Raw genomic sequence first — 25,642 nt, forward strand, 5'->3', positions numbered from 1 at the left:
CAGTGGCTTGGACACAAGGAATCAATCTTCCTGGAAGCTGCAGATGGCCAGACTTCCAGACTTCCCTCAAGGCTGGACTGATTACCAAAGATAACTGACTTTCTCTGGCAAGGAGACTTGTTTCCCACGTTGGGCAAATCTGTGGACCTCAGAACCCTTGCCACACGTGGGCCTTTGTCATGACGAGTCAGCAAAGTCAAGCAAAAAGCTTTGGAGGCAGACGGGCGTAGGTTTGAATCCTGGCTCTGCCATTAGTAAATGGTAGTGACACCTGGTCCATTAACCTCCGAGCCTCAGTTTCTTCATCAAAAAGGGGAGAAAATAGTGGTGGCTCCTTGCATCAGTCAGAGTAGGTACTGCTAGGTACTATACACACCTTATGTATCAATGTTCTACCATGAGAAAAGTTTATTTCTCATTCATACAGAGTCAAATGTGGATGTTTTTGATAGGTGGCTCCTTTATAAGAACGGATTCAGAGATCAGGACTCTTTCTATCACAAATCTCCCATCTTCTAGGGATATGAAGTCCTATGTTTCCAGCATTGGAGGAAGGGAGAGAGAGACAGACAAATAGACTGACAGAAAACAAACATCTTATAAGGAGTGCAGAACAAAAGGCGTCAGTATCTTTGCTGAGAAGATGTGCAGAAACACAAGAGACCAGTGACTTGTCTCCCAACAGTTGGTAGCTTGAAGTTGATCCTGATGGGGCAGAATTTACACCACAGAAACTGGCAAATGCTGCAAATCAGAGCTATTTTCCCTGGAGTGAACAGGTTGTTTAACATTTCCAGGAACATCCCTGGTCCTCTCCAGCTCTGAGTTAGGTGAGTGACCTGGGGCAGAACACACTCCTCAAATACTCTGTGTCAAATGATGCTTGGGAAGGAAGCGATACTATTCCCAAGGTCGTGTAGAGGAGAAGACCTTGGCTGCTATAGAACAAAGAGTGGCCTCCGGCAGGGTTCAAATTCAGCTCCAGGTAGTTTTTTCCCAGTGACAAAGTCCAAAGTTTTGCCTGTGGTGGGAAACATGGCTTCCCATGGTCTCAATGTAGGAAGCACCATTTGGGTGCGTCGGAGGCCCTTTCACCTGCACTCTCTAAACCTGCCTCAGAGGATTTACCCTCATTCTTGACCACTGTCCCAACCACACTCCATGCTACCAGAATTGAGGGAAAATGCAAGGACATGGGCAGCTCAGCTAAAAGAGGACTTCCTTTATGATATCCCCAGCACAGAAGAGCTGTCTTCTAGAAGTTATTATTAATCCTGCACAGCACACACCTACACACATGCCCTGTTTCCTGATATTAACATTTCCTACTTTTGCCATTTTCTTTTCTGAGACCTCTGGGAACCATTAACAGGGTTTTCCTGCTACCCAGGATTTGCAGGAGAATGCAGATGGGCCCAGAGCGGCCCGAGTGACGTCTGGAAGGATGTGATAGAATTTGCTACTGGAACCCTTGCTTTTCTTACCTGTGGCGAACATTCGTCATCATTTCCCAAAATAGTGCAGACAGAACAAAGGCTTCTCTGGGTCCCGCTAGCCTTGGCCTGGGTCTGTTTGCACTGGAGGAGTGGGTTGGGCAGGGCGGGTGGGGGTCAGTTTCACTCATCATTCCAGTGGAGGAAAGACAAGGTTCAGTGCATTTCTGTTTGTTTTTACAAACTCAACGGGACCACCTCCATCCCCACCACCACCCAATTTGCAATCAGACCTTCCCCAGACTCTGGAACACAGCCCCACACAGCCACACAAGCTCCGAGCAGCAGTGGATGAATGGTGAAGTCTGAAATGATGTCAACGACTTGTGTGCAGGCCAAGGAAAATATGCGGGGGCCCTCCATGGCTTCATCCCCGTGCTCGCCGCACCACAGCTGTGAGTCGTAAGTTTTCCTTCTGAGCAGACAGAGAACAGTACATCTGAATTCGATTCAGAACCTAGCCTGCCTTTTCCAGACCCCTTGCACCTTCCCCTGACTCCTCACCCTCCTTGAAGAATAAAGTTGTCCAAGCCAGGGATGCAACCTGGGGTGGCTGAAACTGGGGGCAATTTGGAATTATTCTTAAAGTCCACGAGTTGTGGGAAAGGGACGGGGCTGAGGAGAAGGAGCAAGCAGGTCAAGGGGGCAGCGGGTTTTAAGAGATGGAATCCCACAGCCACAGTGACGCTGATGGCTAAGACAGCTGCTGTGACAACTGAAGTCCTTCTGCCCACTTCCTTCTGATTGATACAAGTCTTTGAAGGGATGGAAGCTTGAGTTGCCACAGATCATCGGTCCAATCTTCCATTTGATTTTAGCCACAGAGGCATAAGTAGCCGGAGGGTGTCTGAGAACCCAGGTCACCCTTTCTCGGCTACTTGACAGTAGAGCCGTCTCCATGGTCAGTAATTCCGCTTTTGAATCTGAATCACACAGATACGGCCCCAGGGGACTAGCGGAAGCACCCAAGCAGCGAATTTTATGGATCAAATGACAAGTCAGTGGACGCCAGATTACTTTTCCGCGTCCAGCGAGGCCTTCGAGCCTGCCTCCTCCTCCTCCCCTGACCCTCTCCAAACTGCTCCAGCCAAGTGAGGTTTGAAGAAAGGATGGTCTGTGCGGCCTGACAGCGTGATGGAACGCAGGGCTCTCCTCCTCCACACTGACCGCCCGGGCCGGGCCGGGAGCTGCTGGCCATCGCCAGCACCGCCGCCTCTCCCCGCTCTCCCTACGACCCCGCCAGCGCCGACACTTGGCTTTTATTTTACGATTGTGTTTATACAGCAAACATACTTTGGAAAAAGAAGAACTCTCTCTGGCTGCCGGCCACACCACCTTGTGGCTGGAGAGCAAAGCAGGGCTGCGTCTGATCCCTGGGTGCCGAGGAGTCCACCCAAGGGGTCGTAGGTGCTCTGAGACAGTGTCGCCATTGACTCAGGGCCTGGCATCCCCTCTTCTGGGTCACATGCCCCTGTGAGAAGAGATGGAGGCTTTCAGTCTCCTGGGGAAGGAGCCTCAGCACAATGTCAGAGACCCTGCCCGTGTTTGTACCTGTAGCATCCATTCTGTCTCATCAAGAATAAAGAGAAGATAACATAAAATCTACCAGCTCCCGAGAACATAGTAAGTGCTCCCCATACTTCTAACTGTCATCGTCATTAGTAAGGTACCGCTAGGCATTGTCTTGGTGCTTTGTATATATTTTCTCTCATTCTTACAATAGCCCAGCAGGAAAGGTATCGTTATATCCGTTTTAGAGATTTGGCTCAGAGAACTTAAGCAACTTGCCCAAAGTCGCAGAGCTGGGCAGTGTCAGAAGCTGTCTAACTCCAAAGTCTAAGCTTTCTTTCTTTATAAGAAAATCTGCAGCTTCCTAATTCTTTTTCTCTGTCTTCTTATTTTTCTTCTTCTTCTTTTTTTTTTTTTTCTGTCTTGATGGACCACACAGGATTAACCATAAGCAGCATCAGATCCTCAGGGTTCGTGGGTCCCTTGGCCTCTCCTTGGAGAGAAGTTGCCTCCTCACTTCTCCTTCCCCTCAGCCTGTGTCCTAGCCTCCGGGACTGTCTGAGGAATCCCTCCCATGTTTCTCAGGGGCTGAGCTGTGAAGAGTGATGGTCTTTGGGCCAAATGTCCTTCCCAGTGCCTCTCACGGAATTCTTGAAAATATCAGTTATGGGTGGGGTTGGCCCGGACCTCAGAGTGTTGCCTCCTGGGAGCCGCCTTCCCACCCAGCTGACTGCACATCCATGTCTTTCCCACCTACACTGGGTGGTGAGTTCCACATGACCCTGGGAGACTTGGCAGGCTGAGCTCTAACAGCTGTGGGCGTGACGGGAGATGGCCAGGGAGGGGGAAGAGGTCCCACAGTCAGGCCCCAAGGAGCAGGCCTTAGAAGGGAGGAAGCATGGAGGTGCCCACCCACAGAGTCCAGCCAGGACCCCTAACACCATAGCTACCGTAGCCAGGGACACTGCAGCCACTGGATTTGCAGGCTTAGTGGCTCACGGAGAGCAGACAGAGACCAGTCTGCGACTTTGAGGTCTGTGGGAAGAAGGCACAACTGTTCACCTGTCAACCCCAGCATTCTCTTTTTCATGGTGTGGGTGTGTGTATGCGTGTGCACGCGCGCGTGTGCCTGTCTGTGTCTGTCTGTGTGAAGGCCATCTTTGTACCCAGAACTCAGACATCTCATGCCCGGAGTGAGGCCAGGAATTCTTGAAGGTAGAACCTGTGACATTGATGGTGGGAGCTAGACAGGGCATCCCCATAGACCCAGAGTGGAACAAAAGAATGACTGTATAAGTGAATCAGTGAAGGAATCCACAAACTAACAAGACCAGAAATCTACGTTGAGCTCTTCTTCTCTTCCCTCTCTTTTCTCCTTCTCTCTGCCTATGAATTTCACAAGCTCCCTAGAAATCCTCACGCTACTGTGAATGAACACAGTTGAATCAACCTATCAACAACCCCCAGATACAGCATCCAGGGTCATTGTCAAGGAGAACACCATCTCCATGGCTGATTCCAGGTAATCTTAAGAAAGAAAGCACTGGGGTAGAATCAGAAGACCCACACCGATGCTCTGGTTTGGCTCCCAGTTAACTGGGTGGCCTTAATTAGGACTCTTCTCTGGCCATTAGCTGCTGACTCTCTCAAAGCAGCAGGTGGCCCAGGGGGTCTGCTAAGGCCCATCAAAATATGGTTCTCTGTAAGTGGCCTTTGAAGGTGCCCACGGCCATCACACACTTGGCCTATGGTACACTTCGCCACAGTCACTGTAGGCCACAGACTTCTTAAGAGACCCTGGCTGAATTATCCAGGATCTGAAGCTTGGACCTTCCTTCTGTTTTCCAGCTCCTGGAAATGAGGCGCTGAGGGAGTCTGATGGACAGTCCTGTCCTTGGAGGTGCAAGTGGAAAGTGAAGGAAGGGGACAGAGATTCAAAATGAAGAATGCCCAGGGCGAGAGGTGAGGTCCAGGGCGGGGCCCTCTCAGAAAGGCAAGGAGAGCCCAAGGCAGGTGGGGCTGGGGAAGGGCAGGCTGGGAGGAAAATGCACCTTTTCTGGGCTTGGGGACAGAGAACAGCAGGCGTTTTAGTGCTGCAGGGTCCACCTCCCTCCTACTTGCCACCTGTAATAGCCACCCAGGGGGAAGAGGGGGGAGACAGGCAAGCCAGGGGTTTCTCTCCCGTGTCAGTGACTCCATACTGAGCTGATGATTCAGATGATTTAGTGATGATAACAGAGTCAAAGAGGCTCTGGAGGAAAAACATAGCCAACCAAAAAGCCTCACTGGGAGTTTGGGTCAGAAGAGGAAACAAGGTCTAAAAGACGAAAGGCCAGGAGAAAACATCTGTGGGCCGGGCTGTGGGGACGGGGAGCAAGAAGCCAGCATCCACAGGCACAGCTGCCAAGGAGCTTGAGTTGCAAATCATCTCCCTGGTGAGGGCTGGGGAGCGGTGAGGATGGCGGGGGAGGGGGGCCCAGCTGGGCCCCAGGATGAGGGGCTCAGCCTTCTGTCCCCCAGAATAGCAGGTGTCAGGCCAACACCACTCTCAGAGCTGCTGCGACCTAAACTGTATGCTGCAGTGCTGATGTGCTTTTGTTCTCCCTGATCCCCAGCCCCTCATAACCTTCCCACAGGCCCCCACAGGTTCTGGGGTGCAGAACTTTATCATCTCAGGAATTAGCATTAGTAGAAAACTTTGATCGAACACCTAGTGTGCCAAGAGCTGTGCTCAGTACTGTGAATGTGCTGTATTAGTCAGAGCCCTCTAGAGACATGGAACCAATACAAGATCTATCTATCTATTCATCTGTCGAGAGACAGAGAGAGGGAGAGAGAGGCTTATTTTAAGGAACTGGCTCATGCAGTTGCGAGGCCTGGCAAGTTAGAAATCTGCAGGACAGGTTGGCAGGCCAGAGACCCAGGGAAGAGTTGACGTTGCAATCTTAAGTCCAAAACGGTCTGGAGGCATAATTCCGTCCCCTCTGGGAGACCTCAGCCTTTTCCTTTAAGACATTCAACTGACTGGATGAGGCCCATTTACATTCTGGAGGGTGATCTGCTTTACTCAAAATCTACATATTTAAATGTTAATCACACCTAGAAAATACTTTCACCACAACATCTAGATTGGTGTTTGGCCAAGCACCTGGGCATTCAGCCTAGCCAGGCTGATACATAAAATGAACCATCACCAATATTCTAGTGATTTTGATCCTCACAACAATCCTATGAAGCAGGTACTAGTGTCGTCCCTATTTACAGAATGGGAAGCTGAGACTGAAGAAGACTAACATGTTGTCAAAAATAATACCACCAGCAGGTGACAGAGCCCGGGCTCAGGTTCAAGATCACTTGACTCTAGAGACCACCCTGAGCCAATGCACTGCCCCCCCACTCCCCTGCCCGGTTTCACTCCCATAGACTCTATTTAAAAACACACCTAGGTGTTTCAGTCAGTTAACTTTGGCTCATGATCTCATGGTTTGTGAGTTCAAGCCCTGTCTTGGGCTTGCTGCTGTTAGTGAAGAACCCTTTTTGGATCCTCTGTCTGTCTCTCTCTTTGCACCTCCCTTCCACTCTATCTCTCTCAAATATAAATAAACATTTATAAACAAACACCAAAATGTACACTTGGAAGGGGAAGTATATTAAATAATAATCAGTGGATCTACTGCTCATTCCATCATTCACATACTTGGGGAGCATCTAGGATGAGCCAGAGATGCTGGCGAATCAGTCGGTTGCTCATGGTTCACCCCCTGGGTCAGCACTTTTCACCCTTTCCCATCACGAGCACCAACATCTGACTGGCATTACTGGGTACACCCAGCATTAGGGGCAATGTTTGGCACACTTATGGTTTCTCTACTCTTTTATATTACACTCCAAAAGCCCTTTTACTCTCAGATTATTGCCCTTCTGACACCCTTATGCAAAGTTCACTTACTTATGAATTCCAAAAGGACATCCAATTGGATCTGGGACTTCTACATTCCCAGACCAATCACGGTAGTTGTCTGAGTGGCTGTATTCCCAGGGATTGGAAGCTGGGGTGCCTAACATCTTTAAGAGAGCCAGGACATCCACCTCTTATCTTCACTATCAATGGGTCAAGACCCCATTACCTTCCTGCCTGTCCTTGGAAACACAGGTGTCCTTCTAACTCACAAAAGTAAAGGAGAAAAGGAAGAGGCATTTACATTCCCATGTTGAGCCTTAAGAGATGATAAGTTTGAATTAGAAAGTAAAAGTTTTCCTGCTTCAGGCTCCCTGGAGAAGGGTGAAGAACCCAAGAAAATGAGGTAAGAAAGATGTCATCAGCTCTGTGCTCTGTTTGCCAGTGACCCCCTTACCAGGCCCCTTCTTCCCTCGGTCTCCAGGCCAACCTTCTGTGTTGAACTGGACAAAAAAGGGTCAGCAAAATGAACCCACTAATTCCTCATAGCTGATGTCCCTCAGACTGTACATAAGCATAAGGCAAATAGTTCTGGCCATCTCAAATCATGATCCTGGCATGTTGCTGATCAAAAGTCAAGTATGCACTGACTGTTAAGACTCTTGCACTATTTCTGCTGTGGAAGAATTTGCCTAATAAATTTCCTTTCCATTGTGTGAGGGGGAAGTCAAGCCAGCTTGGACAGAAAGCCCCACATGCTGAAGGCTCAGTATTTACTGCTTTGCTCAGTCTCTCCTGTTCAGCATCCGCCACCAGCCTTATTCAGCATTTACTCCCTGGTAGTGCCACAGACTGGTTGCTGGAAAAGGAGAAAGGCAGACAGATGTTGCTTCTCAGGTTTCAGAGTTTTAGGAGCCACTGGCTCCATGAGATTCAAATACCACAGGTGTTTCTCCACTTGAGCCAAGATGGTCAGATTACAACGGGAGACAGAACTTCATTATGGTCAGAGACATGAAATCAGAGATGGTGCAGTGTGGGCCTTTCAACATTGCTACTTAGGGCTGAATAAGTCAATAGATCGGTCCCATGCTCTGCATAAAAACCTGGGCTTCATTCTATTGTCTTTATCAGAGAACTGATTAAATAGCATTTTATCCCAATAATGATGTCTTGAAGAGAATCCCTCTAAGCGCCAGATCCCCTCTCCATGGACCACTCATTGACAGCAAGACAAACACAGAAGGGTTGAAGTACTCCTCGTGGTGGCCAGCTGTCTCTTATTGCCATGAGCTGGTTACAATATGAAGAAATATTTTGCCCTGTGAAGAACAACTGAAGAACTTGCTTATGTGTATTCGCTCTACTTGTGTCCATGGAAAATGCACAAGGAAAAAGAAAATGTCTTATGAAACAACTCTTTTCCAAAGTGAATGGTGTGAACAAAAAAATGACACATGAGCCAGGGCACCAAATTTTCCAGCCCCACCACAAATGGCTCCTCTGCATGATTTCAGGAAACTCATATTTCCCTAGTATTTGGAAAGAAGGCTATTCTTTCTCTCGTGGGTATTGATTGCATATTTCTCAGGTCTCTTCCTTCCGTCTTTCTGCCTTCATTTCCTTGATGAAAATAGAACAGTTGCTACAATACCTCACAATATTTAAGAGTAAGCAAAGTCTCTCAGAGTAGGTGCTGCAGTTCTTGCTTGCATCTCCATGCTATGGGACCAGGTCACCCGTCTTGGAGTCTGTTAGTTTGGATTCTCCCCATGCACCCAACCTTGTGTTTCTCAAAATGGTGTCCTGGCTCTTTGATTTTATTGCAGTATTCCCATAGTGGGATTCTGAGAGAAAAGGGTGGTCACACAAAGGCAGGAACCTATTTGAAAAGCCAAACATGCAGGACTCGGATGATCATCTTGCCTTGAAATAGAAGACCAACTGTAATCTAAATCATGAAGAATGGAAGTCAATATAACAAGATGTAACTGGCCCTGGTAACTTACAGGCTATTTTTTTTACACTGCAGAACAGAGACTGTTTTCAAAATTTAAATCAAATCTTGCCATTCTCTTGCTCAAAATCTTCTAGTGCCTTCCCTTCACTCCCAGGACACAATTCAAAGGCCTCATGATGACATAAAAGGCCCTACAAAATCTGGCCCTTGCCTACCTCCACTGCCTCACCTTCTAACATTCCTTATCCTTTACTCTGTTCTAACCACACAGGCATATTTGTTTCCCTAATACACAAAACAGATACTGCCTCAGGGCCTTTTCACTTGCTGTCTTATCTCCCTGGAATGTTTTCTGCACCAACAGCCACATATCTAGCTCTTTATTGATTCGTATTTCTGCTCAAAGAGGCTTTCTTAACCACCTTATAACACCTTGTCCATCATTCTCCATTCTCCCATCTTACTTTTCTTTATAACACTAATATTTTTTATTGCTTATTTTCTGTATTCTTCATCCAAATATAGATGGCTAGTAACTTTGTCTGTATTCCTAGACTAATGCCAAGTTCATGGTTGGTAGGTATTCAATAAATATTTATAGAAGAAATGACTGAACATCTTACATTTAGTGTTCACATATTTTTTTATCTCTCTCCATACATATTTTTCAAGTACACACACCTACATTGCCCCCCCACACACATCACACATGACACACATACTAAATATAAAACATTCAGGCATGAGGTCATTTCAAGTTCATTAAGTATTAATTGAACATCCTCTTAGTAAAAGCCTCTATCTGCCAGGTACAGGGACAAAGAGTAAAGTCCCAGAAAAAGGAATCAAAATCCTTATCTCTCCAGCAAAATCACTTTCTGTTAACTCAACCAAATCTGTCTTACTTATTGTGATTGTGACACAAAATTTACATGGGAAATTACTTGTTCATACTCTTACACATTCTGAAATTTCACTGTGCTTTTAAGCATGTCACTTCTTTAGATTTTTCCTTTCTCCTACCATTGCATCTTTGGGATTATAATTATTCTTTTACACTGAGTTGCAATTTTGGAATTCTTGATGAAATATAATACCAGTACTGAGGTCGCACAATTAATTCTTCAAAATAAGATTAAGAAACTCTGCATTCTGGATGGAAGACCCTGTCTGGTGATTACTTGCCTGGAAGAGCTTGTTACAAGCCAAATAGAAGGAGCTGTCATCCAGTTGATGGTTTCCAGGGATGAAGGCTCCAGGACCTGCAGTAATTTCATTTGTCATCATTGCAAAACCAGATAGTCACGTGAGCTGCCAAAGCCTGCAGCAGAGGAGGGTTACTTGCCAACTGTCCTTAAGAATAGGAACACAAGGTAGACAAGGCAACTGCTGGAAATGAATTATTTCTGGCAGTTATATTATCATCATTATGAAAAATAGAGGCAGCATGGTTGGATCTACTTGTAATAATTTCCCAACTCTGGGCAAAAACTTTTAGTGATGAAGATGTTTCTAGAAATCAAGAAGATTTCCACCAGCCTTGTCGTTGTGAAAACAGGCTCTGAAAAAGCTTTGATCAGACAGGGCAGCCACACTGACCAGGAGGGAGAGAAGAAAGTGCGACCTGGCAGAGAGGCTTAGGTGCAAGCTGGAGGAGATTCACCTCGTTGGAGAGTCAGCAATCCCAAGGGTATAAAAGTGCAGGTGATACTGAATTAAGCAATGGTGCCAGTAAAAAGTGGGGAGATACATGACCCCAAGGCACAAAGGGCTGTACTCTTTTTCTGGTCAAATTGTCTACTTGTTGATTCATGGATGTGCTTCTGCTGATAGCCAGGTCTACAAGGAAAGGACTCAACTCCCAGAAAAGGGGGTTAGCAAGAGTTGAAAACAGCACAAAGGTCTTACATAGCGAGGGCAAGCTAAGTGATGTCATGGAAACAAATAATCCCCCAGCTAAGTGACTTAAAACCATAAAGGTTTGTTTCTTGCTCATACTATGCATTCATTGCATATCAGCAAGAAGCTCAACTCGTCATAGTCATTCAAGGACCCAGGCTGACGGTGCAGTCAACATCTTAAGTGTTTCCTGTCACATTTTCTGAGAGAAAAGAAGATCCCAGGGTATCGTGCACTGGTAACTAAATGCTCTATCCCAGAAGTGACCCACATAAATTCCACTTACATTGACCAGAAATAATTTCATAGCCCCTATACAACGGAAAGCATGATCTACAGAGGAGATAGGTAGAGACAGAGAACGGGAAATATTGGTGAATGGCATTAATGTCTGGTGCAACCTCATCTTGTCCAATGGGGTGCTGAGAGTGTTGTCTGAGTCAGGGATGATGTCCAGGGGAGTTTGGGAGTATGAAGGAAATGATCTGGAGGATAAAAAATGGGGGTCGGGGGTGGAGGATAAGGCTGATGCTAAAGATTTGAGACTGAGCCCACAAAGTGGAGAAGCCTGAGGTAGCAGAGAGGCCTGTTACAGCTCAGTGGCCATGCTAATTGCAGGCTGTTCCACAGCTTGGGTCTGGGTCATAGGTAACTCATTTCCAGGTCCCTTCTCTCCCAACTGGGTAACTGAAACTACAAACATCCTTTCCTGATCCTGACGGCTGCAGGTACTCTAGCCCTTGTAGGGAGAGCTCATTAGAACATGTACCTGTGAGGAAATAGGGATGGGAAGAGTTGGGGAAGGGAGGAGGGGCAGACACACCTGGCTCTTGTTGTCCTTTGACTCAGAGACATGCATTTGTTTTATTTTCAATGATTCTCATTGTAAGCCCCAAAACCCAAGGGAACAAATATAAGGAAGAATTTTCTGAAGCTTTTGAAATACCCAGATGATTTCTAAGGGAGGTAGAGGACTTTAATTCGCTTAAGACTCTAGAGCAGTATTTCACAGTGTAGTTCAAGGCCACCTGCGTCTGAATCACTGGGGAGCTTGTTAAACATGTGTTCCCTGGGCTTCTCCCCAGACTTACTCATATGGGGATGAAGCCCAGAAATTTACATTTTGTTCCCCAAAGAAGATTAGAGTTGGAAAATCGTTGCTTTGAAAAGGGATAGGCTTGTCATCGGGGCAGCGCAAGTTGGTGCCCCTCGGAAATGGAAAAGGAAACTCTTCTAGTTCTATGGTCTTGTACTCCAGGACAGCAGTTTAAAGATTCCAGTGGATTCCACCAATTAGTCCTGTTTTCACTGCGGTTCATAACTGTATTCTGGCTCCCTCGTCTAAAGCAGTTCCAACTTCCCCTAGCGTTTGCCCGAGTCTGAGCTACCAGTTGCTGCGATGGGAAAGACAGGTGGCTGGGCCTGTGGGGTAGGGGGTCTGCTCTCCACAGGAGACAATTACATGCTCTGAAAAGGACAACCATGGCTTGTCCTAAGCAACAGAGGGGAACTCTTGTCAACATTTTGAAAAGCTGGCGCCATGCTTGAAAGGGGCTGACGGGAGCCACTGATGGGTCTGGCTGAAAAACAATTGCTTATGAGGAGGATCAGTGTCAACTTTGAAGTGAGCCATGCTCGAATTAGCACCATCGTGGTAACAAGCAGAATGAGCAGGGCTGAAATGACATATTTAGTCAGGAGAGAGGCCTGTGTTTAAGGGAAGGACTCTTTCAAAGGAAACAATGCATGAGACTTGGATGAGAAGCTTCTGGCTCCTTGTCTGTCTGGCTTTAAAAACCTCAGCAAAGTTCACATTTAGTTGAGTGGCTCATTCCTTGAGTTGAGTTACATATGTAGCTTCTGTATTTCTATGGCAGATGGAACCTGCTCTCTCTGGATTGTTGTGCGGGTCCCACCATTCACGTGCCGTGTGTCCTTAGGCGTCATGGGGCTCCACTTTGCTCTGGAGTTTCCAAAGGGGGGATTCCATGCCTTCCCCACTGACTGAAGGGTCTCTACACAGCTCCGAGGGTAAAGCAGACCACGGTGCTACACTGGGGGAACTTGGGCTCGTTTTCTCCTGCTCTGAAGGGATCGCCTCCTTCACATGTGTCTGCTGAGAGTAAGGGTGGTGTTTTGGGTGGAAACAGTAGTACAAGAGTTGAGTGAGAGTGATGCTGTCCTCTTCCCAACCTCCTCGCTCTCCCCCAATGCTGTTAACTCTACCAGGAAGTTCACTAACTTCTCATCTCAGCTCCGAACTCCTTGATTTTCTTCATGTGAAGTCGTTCCTTTCTCCTCACAGAGCCTCTTAGGAAAAGTTGGTCATGGCCAAACCAGGGTTTTGAACGGGGTCTTCCGGCTCCTCCCCAGCTCTGGGTGGGAGGCAGGAACTGGAACAAGAAGTTAGCTATTCTTCCAATTACACCTTCATAAACCTTTGCTTTCTTGACTTCCTCACATATAAAATGTGGGAATAATGCCTCCCTTTAAGGATAAAATTCAGTCTCTAAACGGTCTAGCAAAGTGTCTGCAAAAAAAAAATGAGCATGTGATTCATATTTCTTGAATTTAATCGGACCATTTTGATTAATTTTACAAATGATATTATTATGATAATGACTTTGTGTTTAGGAACAGCACTGATTCGGGATCTGACATCAGTCACATTATGGATGTCACAAAAGGCAGGATTTTTATTCTGTCTGCTGCATATAAAACAAACAGCTCTACTTGTCTTAATTTAAGGGTAAAATGTTTTTGCCTCCTTCCTCTTAAAAGCATTCTTTAACAGAGCCCAAAGTACACAGTCGGAATCCGCTATCCAGTTTGTAATTGAAATCAGGAGTCCATTATTAGCTTTCTGGACATACGCAGACTACTTATTTAACACTTCTCCACCCGGATTCTCCTTATCAGTAAGATGGGGACAATATTCATCTTCCGGATGGTCATTTGTCAGCTGTATTGTAAAGATGAATAAAAAGATCCCTCAAACACTTGCAATTCCTCAAAAGAAAATGTTACCAAAGTAATCCAAAGCATTTCAGGTTTCAGTTCATCGTTGGGACATTTTTCCAAAACTGGTTTCTGCATGGGGGAAAAGAGAGACATCACATTAAAATCGTCCATTCAGGTAACACCTGGAAGCTTATCTACAGATCAGGAATCACTTCCTGAAGGTTATAGAGTGCATGTGGTGAGAGTAACTTGCAAAGAAAAAGCTTAGCACAGCTCCTCACGGCTCAGCCATCTGGCCAGCCTTCTTGCCCCACCACCCTTCTGTCGCTCACCTGGTGGAAGGCCTGCCCAGGGACGGCAGGGGGCAGGTCTTTGGGTCCAAGACCCGGCTCGTGCTGCAGTAGTAAGCACAGCGATCCAGCCACGAAACAGGACAGCCCATTAATTGGCTAATTTTGCTTATAATGTTTGGTCACTACTTGGCAGGACCTGCCGTCTCTTGGGTGGTATTTACTTGGGCTCATTTGGAGAAGTGGCCTGGAATTGGTGTGTGTGTGTGTGTGTGTGTGTGTTTTGAATGGCTTGACGTCAGTTTCTACTGGTTCCGATCAAAGGTGGGCTCCTGTCTTTCCCTTTGACCACTCTCTAACCTAGATCAGTTCTGGCCCTCGTACATCCGGGCAAGCTGATTCAGGGGTGAATCCCAGTAGGTCTCTTGAAATTTCTGCTCCTCCCTAACCTCAGATTCTTTGGTTTAGGGTGAAGGAGGGTGGCTGTAAATCCTAGCTAGCCACACTCTTCCTTGAGAATCTTTTTAAACTAGACCCTTTAATCCAATATGGCACTATCCAAGGGAAGTGTTGCATTTCTAAAGTCATCCTAGGTCTGGAGCACCAAAGGAGGTAAAGTCCCCAGAGATAAAGTCCCCAGATATTTATTACAATCTGAGCTGCAGTATTTTTCTTGAGGTGTGTGTGTGTGTGTGTTTCTAAGGCATTTTTGGTTCCTTGTGAATATTTTTTTTAAAATTTTTTTTAATGTTTTATTTATTTCTAGGAGAGAGAGAGAGACAGCGTGAGCAGGGGAGGGTCAGAGAGAGAGGGAGTCACAGACTGAAACAGGCTCCAGGCTCCGAGCTGGCAGTCAGCACAGAGCCCGAGGCGGGGCTTGAACCCACGAACCACGAGATCATGACCTAAGCGAAAGTCGGACGCTTAACCGACTAAGCCACCCAGGCGCCCCGGTTCCTTGTGAATATTTATTAGAACTTGTGGAAGAGGAACCCATGGCTCTACCCTTTATTTGATGTTTTAGTTCAGTGATTTCTTCCTATTTCTTCAGCATTTTGTCTTTCAAACTTTTTACAAGCCTTGGAAACATGTGTTTTTTTGGACACAGTCCTCCCACCAAAACCAACCCAATCCCCAGTTCTTCCTCCTGTAGTCCTAGAGAGGAAACAGGTCTCCTCCTATCAACTTCAAAGGCTTTAAGAACTTCCCAATTGTCTACTTCCCTTCTCTTCCCCCCAAGAAAAGGCCATTTCCACTTTCTCTCCTAGTCCTGTTTTGGAAATGCCTTTTTATTCATCACAGTTTGCCCAGCCTCCTCTTTTACTCATCGAAGATTTTCTGAAATTCGATTTCCTTTGCCATGACCACTCTGCCTGTCAGAGGGATGTTGGTGATGTCTCGCAACACCCAGTGCACACGGTCTTTTCATTTCCTTCTTCCAGTTCCTTCAGCTTTTACATGATGAAGTTTCCTTAATTTTCCTATTTCCCTAATGCCTGCCCCTTGGGGTGTGTGACTTCCTAGCCTCGTGGCTTTTCAGTAAGTCAAGTTCTTAATGTCAGATGTTGTCTTTACTTAACCTTGTCTCCTCTTTCTATGGCTCCAGGTACTGGGGGTAATTTAATTTTCTTTCACAATGATGACGAGCCCTGGTTTACAAATGGCAAAATGAGGTGCAGATAGATTCCTCAGAACAAATTAGTGGCTTGATTGGACATGGAGTTAATCTTTCAATGCATGAGTTATCTGGCCACATTACCCAGAGCCTCTCATTTTTTCTAGGTCCCTCTATACATGTGCAGAAAAGACAGGAGCCACTTTTTTTTTTATTCTATGTTCTGCCCCATTTCCCCTACAACTAGATGGACATTTTATAAATGCTATAGGATGAAAATGAAACCTCACTTTATAAAGAACAAAAACATTTGAGCCTTTATCTAATTGGTAAGCCTCTGATAAGCTCTCGGAATGTGACTTGCTTTTCTGAGGGAAATGATTTGGTTAATGGTCAGTTGCGGTTCTTTTCAAGGATAAGATAGAGTCATTGAAACCCAAGTCCTTTTAAATCTATCCTTTCTAGTGAAATTGTAACTCTGGGGCCAGTGTGTGTGTGTGTGTGTGTGTGTGTGTGCATGTCTTGGGGTCCTGGTGAGAAGAACAAAACTGTAAGCATCTTGGAGGAAGTGTTCATTGCTAAATTTGAACTTAAGAGCTCTTCCCTGAGCTCGAGTTTCACTGAAAACCCAAATCATGGGCCAAATTCAGCGAAAGGCTTATTTGCGGTGGTGACCCTTGAGAACTGGGCAAATTTGATAGTTCTTCAGGACTGGTTTCTGGAGGACCCCAGGGCAGTCTGTGGGAGAGAGTCTGGGTCCAATTAAGACTTGATGTGTGAGGAGGGTTTACTTCTCATCTAGAGGACAGCTCGGGGGTCCTCTAAAGGGAAGCCACACACATACACACACTCATAGAGACAGACAGACAGACAGACATCTGAGTTACATAAGGTTTGCATGGGAGAGGCTTTTACTACTATATTTCACTTGGATACTTTCAGATGCAGAGAACTGTACTAAAAAAAGGGATATTTTCTGTGGTAAGAAATTCAGAAACCTAAAAGAAAAAGAGAGAATGCTCCATTTCTTCCCTGGGCTATGTTGACCACAGTTTTACTTGTCTATCAGGGCCTTCTGGGTGATAGTCAGAAGGATGATAATCACTGGTGCCTACTTGGGAACTCCAACTTGAAAGAAACATTTCTGACATAAACAATTTGCAAGCACCAGATCTAGAAAACCATAGCGTGGCTTCCCAATTATTAAACGCAGACCAACACTCGTCCATGCTCTGCTCCATGAGATGCTTTTTACATAAAACAATTATATCTGCCTGTGTATCTTGTCACCAATCAAATCATTGCTTTGTGTTAAAGCAAGACAAATACAAGCCTGCATTCCTTGCACTGGGAAAAACCTAAGTGAATTATTTTGAAAATTTGATTGTGAGATATGCCTGCTCCATCTGAGAGACAGAGAGAGAGAGAGAGAGAGAGAGAGGAGAGAGAGAATGGGCAGAGTTGACCCTTTGTCCCAATAAACCCCCCACCGTAGTGGAATAAGCATCTCATGTTTGCTGATAAACGATGATAGAAATGAATTAGGTGATTGCTACTTCTTAAAAAATAACCGTGAAAAGCAACACAGAAACAAATCTCCCCATCCCCACCAAAAGAAGCAGTGGGAGAAGAAATGTAAAATGATTTCCAAATAGCAAGTTTGGTGAGGAATACAGAGTGGCCTCTTTCTCCCCCATGCCCCTGAGTGCTTTCCTCTTTGTTTTGACTCTGACCTCAGTTCTCCACATCTGGTATGATAGAAAGCAAGGAGATTGAATTCTACAACATGGCTGACATCTTAAAGGAAGTCTCTGTTACATGACAGAACTTTAGAAGAGCTTTTTCTACACCAGAGAGAAGATAAGGGGAAGGAAAGTAGGGGTGCGTGTGGGTCTGCTCATGCAAAATTTGTATTTAAAGACAAAAATCCTGTGTGTCTGGAAATCATTGAGACCCCACATGATACATAAAGCACTGAAGGAAAATGCATAAACAATCCAGATACCAACTGAGAAACAGATTAATATAAAAATAATATAATTTGGTGACACATTGCCTTCTGCCTTCTTTTTAGGTAATGAAAACACATGTTTGTGTAGTCTGGTTTCCAGGACATTCCCTTTCAAGTATCTTCAAAACTGTTATCTTATCTCTGGCTCACTCCCCTCTTAACCTTGGTCCGATGTCTAGGATAATGATGGTGAATGCTCACACGATCCAGAAAGCAGTATGTGAACCGTACGGTGCTCAGAACTGTTCACGGAACGGAGACACGGGCGTGTGCATATTTTGTGGTGCAGCGGCAGAAAGGAGGGACGAAGGGCCTTTATGTTGTCTGATAATGCAGCTCTTTGAAACATTGCTGGCAGACTCTCTTCACATCATGTCACACAAGACAAGAACTGGGACAGGCCCTCTCTGCTTCTCGATTCATCGACCTGCCATACAATACAACAAACCACCTTTTTCAAGGCCCCCTGAATGAAGGCCTGTGCCTGCAAGGGAAATTTAATTGGATTTCTTTATGGGTTGCAACAATCCAATGAAAAATTATGTAAGAATGGCATGATTCAGTTTCAGCATGCACTTGAATAATAATTTTTTTTATTTATAACAAGAATTCTTTAAAAAATAATAAGAATTTTTAAATGAAAACACCCTGCAACAGCACTTTTCAGCTCAGCTAGACCAGGCAGCCCAACTTTATTCATGGTAGCTTGTGTTGTGTGGATGTTTGTGTCGTTGTCCCAGCTTAGAAAATGATTTCAAATGCATAGATTACATTCAGAATGGAGTCAGAGGCTTTCAAAAGCACCTGATTTGGCTTTCTGGAAGAATAATGTTGTCTTTAACAATGTCCCCTGCTTTGAACCCAAGTGCATTTGTGAATCCTGGAGAGGAAGAAAAGGTCCATCACTCCAGCCATTCTTTGGAACATCTCTGTGACCTTTGACGATTAAGTCCTCTGTAATGTTTTGACATCTCCAAATTGGTTGAATCAGCCTTGAGGATTATTTCTTATCCTCCTCCTGAAAGTGGGCGAGTGGCTAGTATCTGCCTAAAACTCCTTCCTTGATATTTATTTTTGCTAAGGCCCTACCTCCTATTTCCATGATCCGAGGTGTCCTTTTTGGCTCCCTAGACTGCAGATGGGGTAAAAAGGAGCTCACTGCATCCACCTAAATCCACAAATTTTTGCACAATTGAAATACAAGGTGGTAGATCATTTAAGCTCATGTCCTTTATGACCATAGCTCGTCATTTACTCATCAAATCACACACACTTCCCACTGCCTAAAATACATCTTCTTCACCTAGTTCACCTGGACAATGCATACTCACCCTACAAGACTGGGTCCAAGTATCAACTCCTCTGTAAGGCTTCTAACACCCCTCCCCCTTTCCAAGGCAAGTGCTTTCCCTACAGCTTCCATTGCCCCTGGCATGTACATACCTACCTCTCCATTTTTGTTCATGTCACACTGTTGTAACTGTAGCCACGGACAGTGAGCTGAATATGAGAGCCATCAGCCATATTTATCATTGTATTCTCCATACTTGATACAGTGCCTGGCACAAACCAGGAATTTAATAAATAGTTCTTAAGTGTATGAATGAAACGATGAATGATGAATGAATTGATGAATGGGTAGATAAAGATAAAATATGGGTAGCCCTCACATGAACATGCCCAGCCAAAAAGAAATCTATTTTTCCAAAGAAGCAGTAAAAAAAATGCAGGATTTTTTATACTCCCAAACCAGGGCCCCGTGATTAATTTCTATAGAAATAAAAAACATCATACTCATTTATGTAGAAACAATATCTCTAAAAACTGTATAGTGGAAAGCTTTTAAATACACCTATAAATTGGTTGAACAGGGCACTCCAGTAACCAATCACTCGATATTTGCATGATAGCTCATGATAATAATAGTGCCTGACATTAGTATGTGCCTTGCAGTTTTCATTCTCGACCTTGTGTTATTCAGCAAATGTTTATTGAAGGCCAGCTATGATGTTATTGCTCTGCTATGATGTGCTACATTGAGCAAAATTGGCCTCATGGAGCTTACAGTCTAGGGGCGGAGGCAGATTTTAAGCAAATCACTGCACAGAAGATTTAACCACTGCAAATGAAAAGGAACAGAATAGTCACAGGGTTTCTATTACATTTTATTTTACTTGAGTTTTGCATTCTTGTGAGGAGTGCAGACAAGTACTCATTGTCATGTGTCACGCTGAAGCCAAAATGAACAAACTTTACCATGACTAGTAAGAGTGGAAGCAAGATTAGAATCCAGTTCTGCTTCCAAGTGGGGCTAGCTATTGAGGATGGCTGGAGTCTGAACTATATAAGCTACTTGCTTGGAGTACTCCAGAAACGTCTCCACTGAGGTAAGAGATAAGAGGGCCCAGCTTAGTGAATGGGAAGGACTTGGAGGCCAGGAAGCAGCGCTTACAGGAGTGTACTGCATGTGGGAGGCTTTGTTGTCAGACTGAGCATATTCACGTGTGTGTGATGAGGCTGGTGTCGATGTCTTCTAGCCTCCTGTTATTGACATGATAATGGCCAACATTTGAGGATTTATTACATGATAGACATTTACATATGTCAGTCTCTATTTTATAGGTGACCAAAAGGCAGGATGTCAGAAGAGCCAGAGCTTAGAGAAATTAAAGAACCTGATCGAGAGCACAGAGCCAGAAGGTGACGGGGTGGGGGTTTGAACACAGTCCCGGGCCCTCAGAACCTGTGTATGCCACTGTCACCCACTGTGCTTTCTGCTTTCTGACCTGCAGATCTCATGGTTTTATAAATTTGGCAGATGCAGAGAATATCATCTTTGGGCTTACACTGGAGCATAGATGTCAGAGGATTCCCAGGATAATCAGATTGGCTGCTTTAAAAAATTTTTTTTAAATCTTTTTATTTATTTTTGAGAGACAGAAAGAGACAGCATGAGCAGGGGAGGGTCAGAGAGAGAGGGAGACACAGAATCTGAAACAGGCTCCAGGCTCTGAGCTGTCAGCACAGAGCCCAACGCAGGGTTTGAACCCAGGAACTGTGAGATCATGACCTGAGCCAAAGTCAGACGCCCAACCAGCTGAGCCACTCAAGCGCCCCTGGATTGGCTGCTTTTATTTTTATTTTTTTTTTAATTTTTAAAACTGTTTTATTTATTTCTGAGAGAGAGAGACAGCATGAGCAGGGGAGGGTCAGAGAGAGAGGGAGACACAGAATCTGAAACAGGCTCCAGGCTCTGAGCTGTCAGCACAGAGCCGGAAGTGGGGCTCGAACCCACAAACCGTGAGATCATGAGCATAGCCGAAGTCGGACACTTAACCGACTGAGCCACCCAGGCGTCCCTGGATTGGCTGCTTTTAAATTATGAAGATTAAAAATGGATTTTAGACTTTGGTAAGAACACTCCCCCTCTGTCCGCCCGTGTGTGCGTGCGCGTGCGCACGCGCGCGCGCACACACACACACACACACACACACACACACACCCTCCTGCTCAACAGCTTGTCTTTCTAGCTCCACTTTCTTGTCACCAAGAAGAGACCTCAAATGGTTTTGGGGCCTCTTTGACTTCAATGGGATCCACATGTGTGCATCTGGAGACAGCGTCTGGCTAGTGGGAAAGAAATGAATTGTCATTTTCAGTGACCGTAGAGAGAAAACTTGATCCAAGAGCCTCTTTTTACCATGGGAAGTAGCTTTGTTGGTAACAGTCCTAATCTTCTTTTTCAGCGGGTGAACAGGGTAATGATGCTTTTGGCCAAGGGTCACAGGGAGTGTGGCACATGGGGGAATAGCTAAGCATTCACAGGAGGAAATGCAATTGCAGGCATTGTAAAACCACTGCCACTCAACCCACTCCAACGGCTCCAGCCCCTAACATTTCAGTCACTCATAACTTTACAACAAATTCTCCTTTTGGGATAAAACGTTCCAAGTTCGGTCTTTGCTCCCTAGGGGGTCAGCTCTTTATGGGAAATTTGTGCTAAATCAGCATAGCTCTGTTCAAGTTGGAGAAATACTAGACACAATACACTTTCCCTCCACCAACTTGAAAGGGATGGTCAGCAGGGAGCATCCCCTGAGGTTGCTGTCTTGGGGACGTCTCTTGTTTCTAAAAGTTTCAGGCTTGGAGATGCTCATGGTGATGATGAGAAACAGCACCGTCAGTTTCCAGAGATGTCTGGATCGATGACAGAGCCAATAAAAGGATATTGCTGGAAAACGGAGACAAATGTGAGTGAGATTGGGAGACAGAAAATGAATGAACAAAGAGATAACACAGAAAATATGAATTAAAAGGGACTGCTCTGATTCATGGGGGGAAAGAAACCAACAAACTTCCAGTTTTAAGTGGGAAAACATAATGGTAGAACACACCCATCTGTGCAGGAAGTCACAAGAGCTAGTGTCTTAAATTGGCCGGCTGATGTCTCCCGAGGATCCACCAAGGGTCAGACAGCACATGAAGCCAGTGGCATTATGTCCCCTTGTTCTCACCACAAGCCCTTATGGCAGAAATTAAAATTCCCCATTTTACAGATGGGGAAACAGGAGCTTGTTTGTTCATATAGCCAATATGTATTTTGGAACGTTTTTCATAGAATTAAAACAGTGAACACAAGCAGAAAGTCCCCTTCTCAGGAAGATCACATTCATGTGGGGCAGGACAGAGATAGATAACAAACAGTTACATGCCAAGCAGCTATAAGGGTGATGTAGAAAAATAAACCAGGTGTGAGATGCTGTCAGGGGCCAAGGCAGAGCTCCCTGATGAGGAGACATGTAAGCATAGCCAGGAGGAGGAGTATTCTTTGTAGCAGGAGCACAGAGAACAAAAAAGAGGGTGATAAGACATGAAGTTAGACGGCTAGTCAAGAACAAGATCACACAGGGCTTGAGAAGGCTTTACATTTTATTTTAATTGCAAAAGCAAGGTACTGGAGGCTGAGGGAATAGCACACATTCGGCTTCTATGATAATATAAGAAGATGGAAATCTAGTTCTCTCTCATGCAATATCCACAGGCAAGAAGTCCCAAATTGTTAGAGTGGCTTCCCTGGGGTGTGATGATGGACATCAGCTCACCAGCAAGACGGAGGAAAGCGAAGCAAAGGAGCCTCTGCTTCTCTTAGCATGTGGCATCGTACATGTTGCTTCTGCCCATAGACCACTTGCTCCAACTTAGTGACATGGGCCCCAGCCTAGTCACACGGGCACACCAACTTCAATGGAAGCTAAGGCCAGAGTCTCTAGTCCTCACCCAGATAAAGTTTTGAGGGTCTGTTATTAAAGGAAGAAAGGGAGAATGGATATTGGGGGACAGCTAGGATTCATTCACAGAAGGTTTTGACTGGAGGAGTAACATGGTCTGACTTATGTTTTTAAAAGATTTCTGTAAACATTGGCTTGAAAAATCATCTGGCGGGGCAGGAATGGAAATAAGGAGACTAATTAGGAAGCAATTTTAATAATCCAGATAATGAAAAATGATGGCACATTCTAGGGTGACAGGATTAGAGATGGTGGGGCGTGTCCAGATCCTGGATATATTTAAAAGTAAAGCTAGAAAGATTTCCTGATGGATAAAAATGTGAGGTCAAAGATGACTCTGATAATTGTTTGCTTGAATACTAAAAGGATGGACTTAACATTTACTGAGATGGAAAAGAGTGGGTAAAGGGCAGGTTTGGGGGTGACATTAAGAGTTTGGTTTGGGTATATTAAGTTTGGGATGACTATCAATCATCCAAATAGAAATGTCTGGAAGGAAGTTGGAATTGGACCCTCGCATTTGGGAGGAAGATCAGGGCTGGACATTGAAAGCCATACTCAGAGAGATATATAATGACCTTGGTGTACCTAAGATCCCTACACAAACATCTGTCTTATAATAAAGCCTTTGCTTTCTCCACTAGGTCACACTAGCAATCTGACCCTCCATCACCTGGGAACTGCTGATCTACCTTTTCAGAACTATTGCTAATTGTTTCTCCCTTCTTCCTCTCCCCTACACCTTGTTTCAACTTTAATTTGTGCCTTTACTATTTCACTAAAGAAAGGAAACAAAATATGCTCGAGTCCAGGAGAGACACTATCCAGAAATGTGTGTCCTAGAGGCCAGAAGCCCTAAAAGGTAATCCAAAGAACAAGAGATGAAAAACAGAGCTGAAATGGAAAGCCGGTGGAACAGGGTCACCATGTTCTCTGGAGGCACAATTCATAGATAAAACAGTGGCGTGAGGTGGCAGCTGGGATGGGTGGTTGAGGTTGTTAGGAGAATAGAATGAGGAATACTGCCAGGGCCCAGGAAGTTAGGTGAGGGGCTTCTGGGACAATGTGTTTGAATGTGTGGAAATTGTATCGCTGACCTTCAATTCAGAGCTTCGTTTACTGAGTCAAGACAGCTGTTTATAGAGGCCGTTCATGTACAGCTATTAAAAGATATCATCATGGGGACCAGGAGAGCCCTAGAACTGGGTGTGGAGACTTATAATAAATTTTCTTTAATTTTTACAATCTCTTTGTTTCTACCAAGACATCAGCTGAAAAGAAAGCGTGATTCTAGAAGAATAGAGAAAGTTGAAAATACCATCATTAAGCTTTGCTTCTGTGGTCTTTCAGATGAAGGTGGAACTTCTCTAGGTCAGAGTTAAACCAATCCAGTATCTTCAGATAGGTCATGTAGCTGGGTGAAGTGGGCTGGGTGCAGCTCCGGTGAACTGGAAAGAGTATCCTGGTCTAAAGAGGCAGCCACTAGATGGCTTGAGCCCTGCAGAATGGGTCTCCATGTTACCAGATCTACTCCTTCCAAGGGAAGCCAGAAATCTGGTTGTTGAAGCCAGAAATCTGATTTCTAAAATTTCTGCTCTATGAAAGACATTATAAATGAATAAAAGATAAGCCACAAACTGGGAGAAAATATTTATAAAACACATATGCAATAAAGAATGTGCATTCAAAATACACAAAGAACTCAGCAATAAGAAAATGAGCAACCCAATTAAAATAGGCAAAAGATCTGAACAGACACTTCACTAAAGAAGATACACAGATGACAAATAGGCATATAAAAATATGCTTGATATCATATATTATGACTTGTGGGAAGTGCCAGTTAAAACAATAAGGAGGGAGACTGGGTGGCTCAGCCTGTTGAGTGTCTGATTTTTTATTTTGGCTCAGGTTGTGGGTTCAAGCTCCATGTCAGGCTCTCTTTAAAAAATAAAAAAATAAAAACAAAAAAGCCAACAAAGAGACACTGCTACAACCTATTAGAATGGGAAAAATCCAAAACACTAACAACATCAAATGCTGGTGAAGATGTGGAGCAATCAAAGTTCTCAGTCATCGCTGGTGGGAATGCAAAATGGTGCAACCACTTTGAGGACAGTTAGGCCATTTCTTACAAAGCTAAATATAGTCTTAGTGTATGCTCCAGCAATCATGTTCCTTGGTATTTACCCAAATTTGTCAAACACTTATGTCATATAAAGCCCACAGATGGATGTTTATAGCAGCTTTATTATAATTGTCCAAACTTGTGAGCAACCAAGGTATTTTTCAGCGGATAAAGGGATAAACAAGCTCTGCTAGAAAGAAATAGCTATCAAGCCAGGGAAAGACACGGAGAAAACTTAAATTCACATTGCTAAGTGAAAGAAGTCAATCTGAAAATGCTACCTACTCTATGATTCCAATTATATCACATCCCGGGAAAAAAGCAAAACTACAGACACAATAGAAAGATCAGTGGATGCCAGGGGGTTGGGGAAAGGGAGAGATGAACAGGCAGAGCACAGGGGATTTTTAGGGCAGTGAGACTATTCTGGATGATACTATGATGGTGGACACTTGACATTGTGCATTTGCAAAACCCATAAAATGTGCAATGCAAAGAGTGAACCCTAATGTGAACTGTGGACTTGAGTTAATAATCATGTATCATTATTGATTCATCAATTACAGCAAGTATTTCACACTAATGTAAGG

Source organism: Crocuta crocuta, unplaced genomic scaffold, assembly GCF_008692635.1.
Source record: "Crocuta crocuta isolate KB4526 unplaced genomic scaffold, BGI_CrCroc_1.0 scaffold687, whole genome shotgun sequence".
Lineage (NCBI taxonomy): Eukaryota > Metazoa > Chordata > Mammalia > Carnivora > Hyaenidae > Crocuta > Crocuta crocuta.